This window comes from Mesoplodon mirus, assembly GCF_964341445.2.
Source record: "Mesoplodon mirus genome assembly, chromosome: 7".
In the NCBI taxonomy this organism is placed as follows: Eukaryota; Metazoa; Chordata; class Mammalia; order Artiodactyla; family Ziphiidae; genus Mesoplodon; species Mesoplodon mirus.
In genome coordinates this window covers 38,954,676-38,967,032 of record NC_138983.1, presented here as the reverse complement: position 1 = coordinate 38,967,032, position 12,357 = coordinate 38,954,676, and positions in this window count along the sequence as shown.

Sequence of the window (12,357 nt, the reverse complement as noted above, 5' to 3'; positions counted from 1 at the left end):
ATTAGAATTAAAATTAATAAACCTACATTGTAGACAAGATAATTGAAGCATAGTAAGATTTAAAGGATTTATTTAAGTAAATAAAAATAGAACACATATTATAAACTCTTGCATTTCGTTCCCCTGCTCACTGCATTGTGAAAGAGCAGGGAGTACGGAGAATATAAATTCCAAAACTTAATACCTTGAAACTCAAAATAAATAAATTAAATAAATAAATTCCAATTAATTTTCAGCCAATTATGCCTGCTCTGTACTGTTTTTAATAAAGAAGTTTTGGAACAACGTAAGTATCTAACAATAAATGATAACTTGGAACAAACTGGCCTCCAAATTAAAACAGCCTAACAAACCAAGCAGGAAGAAGTGGATTAGAAATAGAAAATTCTAAAACAGTTTTTAAAATATCCCTTTAATTTCTTGTACTGCCCTTTCTCCTTTCTCCCTTCCTTCCTCCCTCCTTTGCTCCTTTCCTTCCTTTCTTTTTTTCTTTCTTTCTTCCTCCTTCCTTCCTTTCTTCATCTTTACCTTTTCTTACTTCCAAACCAGTGCAGTTTCATTACAAAACTGAGAAAAATGAAGACAGGCAAAGGAAGGTCTTAAATAACCCTTACATATATCTCTAAAAATGATCGCTTGTATATCAGAGTATATTATTTTACGACTTTGTCTATATAGACATATATTAACATTTTTTTAAAAGGAGAAACTTTATGAATATACTTTTTGGAATTTTAAAGAATATTGCTCCAAGTAATAGATGACTGCTTTCTTACACAAAGACAGAAACAGTATGAAGGCATCCAAAGCAAAGCATGAATGGTCCCCCTCACTTTCAACTGATGTTCCACCCCCCGACCTCTACCTCCAAAACAAACAGGATCATTTCTTTAGAAACGTAGGGGGCATTTTTTAAAACCTTTTATTCAAATTATTCTCTATCAAGTGTTTTTTGTGATCTTTCCTTTTTATATGTTTTCTGATCTGCAAGCCCCTCGTTTGTCTACCACATTCCCCAAGATTCAAATAGCTCTCCTCCCATGTCCCTTTCTCAAGCTTCTTGAAATCCTGCATCGTTTTCGAGTTGTGCCCTTTCATTTGGCAGTCAGTTGCACTGAACTGACACTAAGTATACAGAACCCATGATCAGCTAGAGCCAGAGTGTCACAGAACCTGATTCCAGGGCTAAGCAGGGAGAGATGTTGAAGTAGAAACGATTTCTACAGGTTTTCAGTTCATTGGTGAATGTTTCCTTAGTGTAAACACCTTTGCTTCCCCACTCGACCTCCTAACAGTGAGAGGTTCAGATAATGAAGACTTCTTGTATATGTACAAATACACATATGTAGATGGGAAGGAGTTACAAGATAGGATCCTATTATATATGTTGTCCTGAAACTTGCTGTGTTCGCATAACACCCTGTTTTAGATACCTTCGCAGGTCAGTGCTGTCTTGTGCTTAATGGCTGCATTGTTTTCCACAACATGATTATCCTTAATTTTATGTAATCATGCCCTTCTTTTCTTATTGAAATATAGTTGATTTATAACATTATATTAGTTTCAGGTGTGCAACATAGTGATTCAATACTTTTATGAATTAGACTCCATTTAAAGTTATTACAAGATGATGGCTATATCTCTCTGCACTGTACAATATATCCTTGTTGCTTACCTACTTTATACATAGTAGTTTGTATCTCTTAATTCCACACCCCCATTTTGTCCCTCTCCCCCTTCCCTCTCCCCACTGGTAACCACTAGTTTCTTCTCTATATCTGTGTATGTGTTTCTATTTTGTTACATTCATTCGTTGGTTTTACTTTTTAGATTCCACATATAAGTTAATAATGCTCTCCTAGATGGACTGCTTTAATGTTTGGATATTACAGACAAGGCTCCCATGAACATTCTTATGTAAATGTGCATATGCGTTAGGATTTCTGAAGGATGGATTCTGGAAGTAGAATTTTTTGGTCAAAGAATATGTCCATTTTTAAGTCTGAGTGTTTCTCCCACCTTAATTGCTTTTGAAATTGTTTCATCAAATAATAATCCCACCAATAGTTACACACAGTATGTAGCAACATATAACTCACTCTCTCCACCAAGTACATGGAGCTGGCCTCATGTTCCAGAGGCCATACTGCTGCTCTAGATTCTCAGGAGCTCCTAGGTTGGGGACTGCTATGGAAACTTGCTGCCACCATGAGAAATGACCCATTAAGTCTCATCTTCTATAAATATTGTCACATGTGCCACTCTTCTCTGCCTGTGCAAGGCAGGGCTCACAGAGGGAGGCCAGACAGCTGACTGGCAGAACCACCAAGAACTCATTCTCACTGAAGCACTAAATGCCTGGGTTTCAGGCTGTACCTTTGAACAGGAGGGTCCAGGCAAGACAGATTTTGGCAAGAAAAATGTAAGCAGATTCTACAGAGCTTGAACGCTGAGGTTCTCATAACATCAGTCCGTGTCTGAGCCATCGTTATTCCACAACCTTGAACCTGAAGATTGTTTATCTGTGTGATGTAGAAAAACTCAAAGGAAGCCTTAAAACATGAATTTCCATATGAGCTTTTGTCAGTTGAAAACAAAAAAGGACCATCAACAGGAACTATAATGTATTGCTTTAGAGGCTGTGGAGTTAAGCTCTACCATCCTGCTTCTCAAACAGTGGTCCATGGACCAGCAGCGTCAACCTCAGCAGGGAGCTTGCTAGAAGTACAGAATCCCAGCCCCACTGAATCAGAATCTGCATGTTAAGAAGTTCTCCAGGTGATACATATGTATGTACATGAATGTCTGGGAAGCACGGCTGGACTTTTGACTTGGACTCTGATACATACCAGCTGTGTGAACTTGGGTGAGTTACTTAATCACTCTATATGTACTTCAGTTGCTTCATCTGCAAGACAGGCAGGTTACAGGAAGACAATGATGCAATGCATACAGAGTGTCTGACAAATAAGAAACACTCACATCGTAGCCACATATGATTTTTCCTGATTTTCATCCTGGTCCTCCTGTATAGAAGCAGCTTTCATCATTTCCAAGAGCCCCAACTAGTCTGGCTGCTGGAGGAACAGTTCAGTTCATAAAGATTAAAGCTATTAATAAAAAAGACAAATCCTTTGAGTTAATGCTCCGGCGTTCTCTGGAGTCATGCTTTGCCAGAAAACTCTTTGGAGCATTATCCAGCCTCTTATTTAAATAAACGTGTTTTGCACAGATAAGAGGTATGGGGCCTTGATGCACATCCATGTTGAGGTTCATCCTTTCTCTCACCCAGTTATTTTCTAGTGAAGCCGAGCCCCTGATCAATTTCAGGAGCTCCTTCTCCAGGCAGAGATTTTTTTTTTTTTTTTTTTTTTTGCTGTACGCGGGCCTCTCACTGTTGTGGCCTCTCCCGTTGTGGAGCACAGGCTCCGGACGCGCAGGCTCAGCGGCCATGGCTTACGGGTCCAGCCGCTCTGCGGCATGTGGGATCTTCCCGGACCAGGGCACGAACCCGTGTCCCCTGCATCGGCAGGCGGACTCTCAACCACTGCGCCACCAGGGAAGCCCCAGGCAGAGATTTTTAAGGCTGTATCATTACTGTGACGCCCCCCACAACAAAAATGTCATTTAACTAGGTCACAAAGGAATTCAGTGACAGGTGACGAGATCTTGGTACGTGGGGAGGTTAACGGTCTGGATGCTTGTTCTAAATGGTAGGAAATTGATTCTGAGAGGAATGAGATTAAAATGACCAAAAGGGCAGCAACTTCAGGGACAAAACTGAAATGCACTGATAAGATTTACTGTGTAAATAATTCACCTAGCACAGAAAAAAGCTTAGGATGGGCTCTGAGCACAAAGGGACTTTTCCATGTCTCAGAATATAATTAATTAAGAATTCAAGATACAAGGTAATTAGAGAAACCGTAACCTGGAGGCATGCTTCTGAATTATTCTGATCATTTTTAACAATGAGAAAATTTAATTTTCCTGTCATGTGGCATAGAGTTTGAATTTGGATAACGTAAAGAGCAATGTTCAGACAGTGCAGTGAGCAAATTAAATTATTTCTTTTGATTTTGATTTTCCAGCAAAAATTAGGATCAAATGATTGAATCTAAATCATGGAAATGATTGTTAGAGCTGAAAAATACTTGAGAGAAAAATGTACAAATTACAATTGACTCTCATTTTCTCTAACACTAAGTTGCCCATGTTGCTCTCTTTGTAATTACTATGTGCATGTGTGTGTGTGTGTGAATCTATTTCACTACTTGCCCTGGGACAAAGGGGATGAATAAATTATTCTGAATATAATAGAGGTTATATTGAGTTACCACCAACTTAAACTCTCTTTCCTTGACAGGAAGAGGCTATCAACAGTTTTTTAGACCCCAATTAGTAGTCATAGAGTTAAAATTTTTTAATTAAATTCACTTTTTAAAAAATTCACTTTTTGATGAACCCAGCATTCACAGAAGATGTGCTACAATCTACTGTACTTAAATTACCCATTTTTCACATTCTTTCAGGCATTGCTTATTTAAATATTTCCAAGGGTACTTGAGATGCTTTTTAATAACATCAATTATCCGACATGCGTTTTCAAGAGAGTTACAATGATGTTCCAATATCTGTTACCTCATTTTGTACCTATAAAATCTCTAACTGTACTATCAAGATTTCAGAAGGTCCCACTCAGAATTTTGTCCCCTGAAAAGATGTTGAAGTCCTAGTCCCAGTGCCTGTGAATGTGACCTCATTTGGAAATAGGGTTATTGCAGAGGTAAGCAAGTTAAAATGAGGTCATACTGGGTTAGGGTGGCCCCTAAGCCAGTATGGCTATTTTCCTTATAAGAAGAGAACACACACACAAGGAGAATGTCATATGAAGACGGAGGCAGAGACTGAAGTGGCATGACTACAAGCCAGGGGACACCAAGGATTTTTGTCAACCACCAGAAACTAGGAGAGAGACTCAGAACAGATTTGCCCTCAGAAATTCCAGAAGGAACGAACCCAGCTGACACATGGATTTTGAAATCTGGTGTTAAAAAACCATATCTACCTTACAAAATTGGGATGAGATGCTGCTTACAGGTACAAACATGATAGGTGCTTGGCACACGCTAAGATTCTAGTTTCTAGTTGCAGGAGGCCTAGAGGTAAGAAACAAACCCAGTAGAGAAAACCAACCCTGTCCTCGTCAGGTGAAATGACTGTTCTTTCATTCTGATTGGAAATTTTTGATTGACAAGCAGCAAGAGCAATATTAAATAAGCTTTTGTTGCAGGAGAGAACTCACCACACTACTACTACCCTAACAATTTCTGTTTTCATTTTCTATGATTACTTTACAGTCTTTCATTCATTTGCATAATGTTTCATAATTGTAATCACAGTATAGACATCATTTCATCTTCTATTTTTTCACTCCGTTATATTTAAATATTTTTCTTGCTTCTACAAAGGCATCATAATTAAGTGTTAATAATTTACCTTCTTTATATTTGAGGGTCATGGATGAATTCATGGCAAACAAAGCTTCCAAGCTGGGAAAGCTGAGAGGAGGGGAGAATGAGAAGAATCTTGAATCTTCTGAGGCTGGTATCAGAAAGAAGGAGGGCCCCTTCTCTCTGGACCTTCCAGGATTGTGAGCCTGTCCACTGGGTTGGGAGGGTCTTGTGTTTGAGAATGAGCCCCCTTGGAGACATGGATGCTTCCATGAGGCCTTGGGAGACCTAGAGACCAAAGCCCAGGGCCTTGCTGGTCATGAGGAATGGGTATGGGTGCTTTCTAAAACTCCATGCCTTGTTTTCCAGAGGCAATCTCCACAAGGTCCTATGAAGACTTTCTTGAAGCTATTTTTGCAGGCCAAGCACACTCCTAGGTTTCACATTTATCTGGGGTGGATGAAAATTATGGAGCTCTAAACACCCCCCAAGCCACCATGTTGGTGTTCTCACTGATCACATGTTTAGCCTCAAGGACTGCCTGGAGGATCCACCCCTCCCCTGGGAGAGTCATTAGTCCACTAAACCATATGCTCCTCGTATTAGTCAGGGTTATCCAGAAAAACAGAACCAACAGGAGGCATAGAGAGAGAGATTTATTTTAAGGAATTGGCTCATGTGATTGTGGTGATTTAGTGGGTCCAAAATTTGATAGGGTAGGCGAGCAGTGTGGAGACTCAGGGAAGAGTTATAGTTCAAGTCCAAAGGCAGTCTGCTGACAGAATTTCTGCTTGCTCTGGAGAGATCAGTCTTTGCTCTGTTAAGGCCTTCAACTGATTAGGTGAGACCCACCCATATAATGGAGGATAATCTGCTTGACTTGAAGTCCACTGATTTAAATGTTAATCTCATCCAAAAAAACACCTTCAGAGAATACTGCTTGACAAAAATAGTGTTTAACCAAACACTATAAATAATGTTTGACCAAATATCTGGGCACCATAGACCAGCCAAATTGACACATAATGTTAACTTCCTCCAGGGCAGAAAGCCATGCCCTCTTAGTCATCTCTGAATTCTTCATATGTTTTTATTTTAACTATAAAAGTTATCTACACACATTTAAAATCAGAAGATAAGTAAAGAAGAAAGTTAAAATCTTTCCTATCTTCAACTTACTCCCCAAAGTCACCTCCATATAATAATTTGATTCATATTCTCTGGTCTTTTTAAAATAATGAAATGAAAATGTGTGAAATTTGTTTTACAAATATGGGACCCAATGATACACACTGTTCTGAAACATGCCCTTTTCACTTTGTGGGAGTCCCTGGACATCTTCCTATAATCAGTACATTCTTTCAGCAGCTGCATAATATCCTGCTGCATGGATGCACCCTAATTTATTTAATAGTTCCCTTATTGATGGATATTTTTGTTTCCAGTTTGGGACATTGAACACATTTTAGCAATCCTGTGCAAGAATATTGTACAATAAAGATCTAATAGCATAATTATAAGATCAAAGATATATTCAATTTAAATATTGCTAGACCTTCCTTATCAAATTAATAGGTGCTTAAGGAGTGTTTGTTGAGTTGATCTGAAAAGACACAGAGTTCTGAAGCAAATTCAGCCTGGAAGGAAAGGAGAGAGAAAAAGAAAGGGAAGGAAAGAGGGAGATTAGGAAGGAGGTGGACAATGTTTGGCAACCAATCAGAATTTGGCTCTGCCCATGCTGTAGACATTACTTAGTAACCATGAGGTTGTGCACAATGACTCCCATGAGGTAAGCTCTAAGAAGGCAGGGCTTTGTTTTGTCATTGATGCAACCCAAGCTGTTCAAACAGAGCCTGATTAAAAAGAAGAGGCTAGATAGAGAAATATTTGTTGAATAAATAATACAAAGAAAACCAAGACCCATAGAGGTTAAGTTAAATAAGAAAAGATATGTAGTAGTGTGTCTGTTAATCCCAAACTCCTAATTTATCCCATCCCTTCCCCACTTGGTAACCATAAGTTTGTTTTCTACATCTGTGAGTCTGTTTCTGTTTTGTAAATAAGTTCATTTGTATTTTTTTTTAGATTCCACATATAAGTGATGTCATATATTTATCTTTCTCTGTCTGTCTTACATCAATTAGTATGATAATCTCTAGGTCCATCCATGTTGCTGCAAATGACATTATTTCATCCTTTTATATGGCTGAGGAACATTCCATTGTGCGTGCGTGTGTGTGTGTATGTGTGTGTGTGTGTGTGTGTATACATATATCTCACATCTTTATCCATTCATCTGTTGATGGACACTTAGGTAGCATCCATGTCTTGGCTATTGTAAATAATGCTGCTATAGATAATAAACAAGGACCTACTGTATAGCACAGAAAACTCTATTCAACATCTTATAAGAACATATAATGTAAAAGAATCTGAAAAAGAATATATATATATATACATATATATATATACATATATATATATGGGGGGGTGTATGTATATATAAGTGAATCACTTTGCTGTATAACTGAAGCCAACACAACACTGTAAATCAACTATAACTCAATATAAATAAACAAATAAATAAAAAGATATGAAAAGCATATTGCATGTTGTATGCACTCAGTACATGGTAGTTGCCTTTATAATAGCAGATACTAAATTGGGTTGTCAGTAAGTATTGGAAGAGTGAGTACACCCCAGTTTGCTGCCTGCTAAGCAAGTGACTTCCCACTGCCCCACATGGGGTGTCCTTGGCTGAGGGAAATCATCTAGAAAAAGTGGAATTCAGGTTCTATACTCGGACTGAAATTCAAGGACAAGGTAGAGTAACTGAGAGTGGCACATTTTGGAGTAAGCAAAGCAGGGGTCCTGAAAGACTTGAGCGTGGCCTCTGGTTCCATTTTTCACTTAGGCTCAGGTTGCCAGCTCTATGGGGCATAGAAGGAGGGAATACAAATATTTTCTTCTGTAGAATTTCCTCTTACAATAAACAGACCAGTTTTAATCATGGTACTAAACGAAAGTGGCACAAACGCTGTGTAGGTTCTGCCACACACCCTGTAGCTGTGGCAATTACACCATTTTGGATAATTGTCTTGTAATTGCCGCTGTGATTTAAAATCTAATGTTATCCTCCAATTGTTCTGATGTCTTTTCATGAATAATGTAATCGTCCCATGAGCCCTCCCCCAGTTTCTCATTTAGATTGGCCCTGTGTTTGAGTTATGAACCATTGTCTTACACGCCATTGTCTCATAAAAGGAGTGCGCCAAAGACAATACAGAGAATAATTAGGGCTTGGCTAATTATGGGAATGTGAGTGAGTAAGGTATGAAGTTTTTCTCTGGAAATATTTCCAACTTCAATTTGACCTATAAGTAAAGACGACGGGGGCAGATTTTTCTTTAAGGGTCTTCGTCTACTGCTATCTGTGAATGCTGGACATGTTTGTTCTGTCTGATGTGGTGGGATTTTTCTTTTCAGAACAGAAAGAAAACAGGTTTTCCATAGGGTGGCTTTTCTCAGTTGTGTTACATTGTCATCATTAAATGCAAACAACTCTGTAAACATGAGCTGGTGCATCACCCTACATGGCCAAAATACCAATTGTTTATATGAATGGGCAATGGCAGCTTGGATTTGTGTGTCTGGAGTCTGGGACTTGGTTTAGTGTAACAAGAAGAAATCCATTGTATTCAGACAAATGACAAGAGAGTCATTTTAGAATTCCAATTTAGCTTCTACCCTGGGAAGGGACCCTGTCAGTCTGGTAGACTTGCTCCTTTATTTCCATGCCAATGACATGGATGCCCTCACTACGAGGCCCTCTCAGTCTTGATGAAAGTGGGCAGAGGTGTACCCTGACCACCTAGCAGAGGAGGGGAGTATCAAATTAGATCTAGTCACCATGTTCTCTTTGAATTAGAGCCCAAGATAAGTTTCCGAGGCAGCTCAAAGCCTACACTTCTCATGCAGACAAAGACTATTCACCTGAGCTGGGCTTCTCACTGCCCTCACCACCAAGTCCAGACGCCCCAGCTTGACATCACATCCCTTCAAAGACCTGCCCATTCTTGATATTTCCAATCCACAAGCCCACGATCCTGCCCTCCGGGCTTCAGCTCCCTCTGGGCCTTTGTATATGTATTTTTTTAAGAGGTCAGTATTTCCAATAAGTTTTCTCTGATTCCTCAAGCTTTGTTGTTGCTCCTCCTGTGTTCTCCATAGCGTCCTGAAGTTAGCCCTGTCACCGCTTTTCTTACATCATGTCATACTTTTCTATTCACTTGTCTGTCTCCCTTGCCAGATGGTGGGATCTAAGTGAGCAGGATGAAGTGTACAATCCAGTTCAACCCCACTTGCCATCAATGAACATCTGGTGAAAGAGGGGATGAATGAATGAAAGAATAAGTGACTCTGTGTCTTCCTGGCCTCACCCAGGTGGAGGAAGCAGGGCATCCACAGTGAGTCTTCAGAATCGGGGGCTATCAGCCGCAGCCTGGTGTGCTGAGTGGCTGGGACCCGGTGAGAGCTGTGTGTCAGCGCAGAAAGAGCTCCCTTCACGAAAGCACAGACCTCCCCAAGGAGTGAGTTGGGAGCTGCTGAGCCTCCTTATTTGGCCTGAGGAGATGGGCTGACAGATGACCTGACAGGAAGCTTTTTAGAGCCCTGGAGTCTGACACAGGCACAGACTGAAATTTCAGAGCTAGGGTGCTTCCTTTTGGGTCTGAAGCTTTTGGGTGATCCAGTGACAGCAGGGAATCTCCCCCAGCATCCATCCATGATTGGAAGGGAAGCAGCTGCCAGGAAAGTGAGTCAAGGCTCCCAGGAAGGGAGAGAGGAGGCTGGGTTGGGGCAACGTGACCTCTCAGGAAAGCGTGGGCCCAAGGTGGAGTGTTGTGATGGGGTAGGGTAGTTTTAGTCTGTACAGTAGGGGTGGTTGTTTAATATTTGAAGTCCCCTAAGTGGGACAACAGACTCTAGAGATGGTTATTTAGCATTTGAAAGAGTAATCAGAAGCCCCTCTGACCTCAGAGGTGTAGGGGACAGCATAATCACAAGTCTCAACAGTATTTATCTCCAATCAGCACCAGAGGGTGTGTTGTTTGTTGTAATGGGTATTAATAAAGAGTGTTCACTGGTGAAGTGAGCAGAGTTGACACATGGGTTGACTAGAACTATTGTACGGGCATCTTCCTGGATGAGCAGGTGAACCCAGGGTCCTTGACCCTTTCAAGTGGCAGCCAGAGCCTAAGGATTCTATCCTGTGTTGAGTCATTTTCAGGGGGTTCTCTTCCGCACTAGAAGGCTAGGTGAAACCTACTGCTGGGATGTCATCCACCTGCATACCAGGTGCTCATCAGAGACTGAAAGGTCTCTGGTGGCTCAGAGACTTCATCAAACTCTACAACAGACATGTGATTGTTTTATGCCTGCTAATAGAAGCATATGTGAAGGAATTGTCTGAGACTTGGTTCATTGTACCAACTGGTCTCAGGTGTGGGCGTGATATCTAACAAGTAGAGGCCTCCAATACCTGCCAACCAAGAACCTAATCACTGTGAACGAACAGGGTGCCTTAGGTCCATTTGCAACATCATGTTAAGGACTAAAGGAGGGGGCCTGGGCCAGCAGAAATGACTTCTCAGGTAAAATGCCAGAGCTCTCACTACAAGCCTGAACTGCCATAGCCATAGTTTGGTGCCAAACTCTGGTGGCTCAGCCAATTCTGGTGGCTCTTTGCAGTGCTGCATAGATAGGCTCTTGGAGTTTCTAATGAGATGAGATTCTCTCACTTACCAGCAGTGGAATTACTCCCACCCAGGGTGGAATTACTCAGTAGAGAATATGGTACTTAGAGGATTAACTGTGACACTTTTTAATTTTCTTTTCAAATTGAATTTAAGGAATCTTTAAGAAACGAGGTCAAGACGGTGAGTGTTCTTGAAAATTGAATAAATTTACACTCAAACATTCACTTATTTCAACAAAAGTAGGTGGACATTCACTCACGAATCAACAAATGTTTTTCAAGTACATATTAAGGACACATCTAAGTTGGAAGTTTAGTTCCTCAATCATTTTAAGCAAAGCTATGGTTATGATTTTGAGCATTTTAAATAAAGTGTTCTGAGGACAAAAAGGACTAGCCATTTTCCACAGACCCCAGGAGGCATGAGGAATCCAACAGGTGAGTAATTTGCACTCTATCCCAGCCACAGCTCCTGCACTGGCCTGGGTCTGGGTAGCCTTCGACATTGACAAGCTTGAGGTGCTCCAAAGCTGGTCCAGGTTCCATTAGGCAGAGTCATGCTGACAGCAGCTGGAATTTGACAGGCTTCCCAGCACTGGAGACAGGTGAGCTTTTTGATACCTGGCACAGTGACAGCTCTGATGTGTCATCCCACTATTATTTCTAGGTTTGTGCTGGGTGTGGGGTTTCCCTGGGGGATTTGCACATGAAAGGAAGCCAACTTGATAGGCAGGAACAGGTAATGTTATTGATCAGTGAAAAAAAAATAGATCACTGCACACTTGGTCTAAATCTTGGACATCAAAGTCCCAAAGTGATTAGGAATATCACTTCCTGCCCATCTCCAACATGGCTACAGAAAGGACTCCAACAGCCCCCTTAGACCTTGATACTTTTTAATAGCATTCTCAATGTTTGAAGATTAATGACTTTTCCAATAGAGAACTGATTGCAATTATCATGCAGCTGATTAATTTACTTCCAGGAAGGCTGAGTGTATGTGCATGTCCTAGCACCTCCTAGCAGATGCTTCTGGGCAAGGGATCAAACTTCCATGTTTTAATTACGCCCCTGATTATCTCAACCTGGACCTCTCCCCTCTCCAGAACAGCATCTCTTTTAGTTAGCGATCCACCCCCACCTCTCATC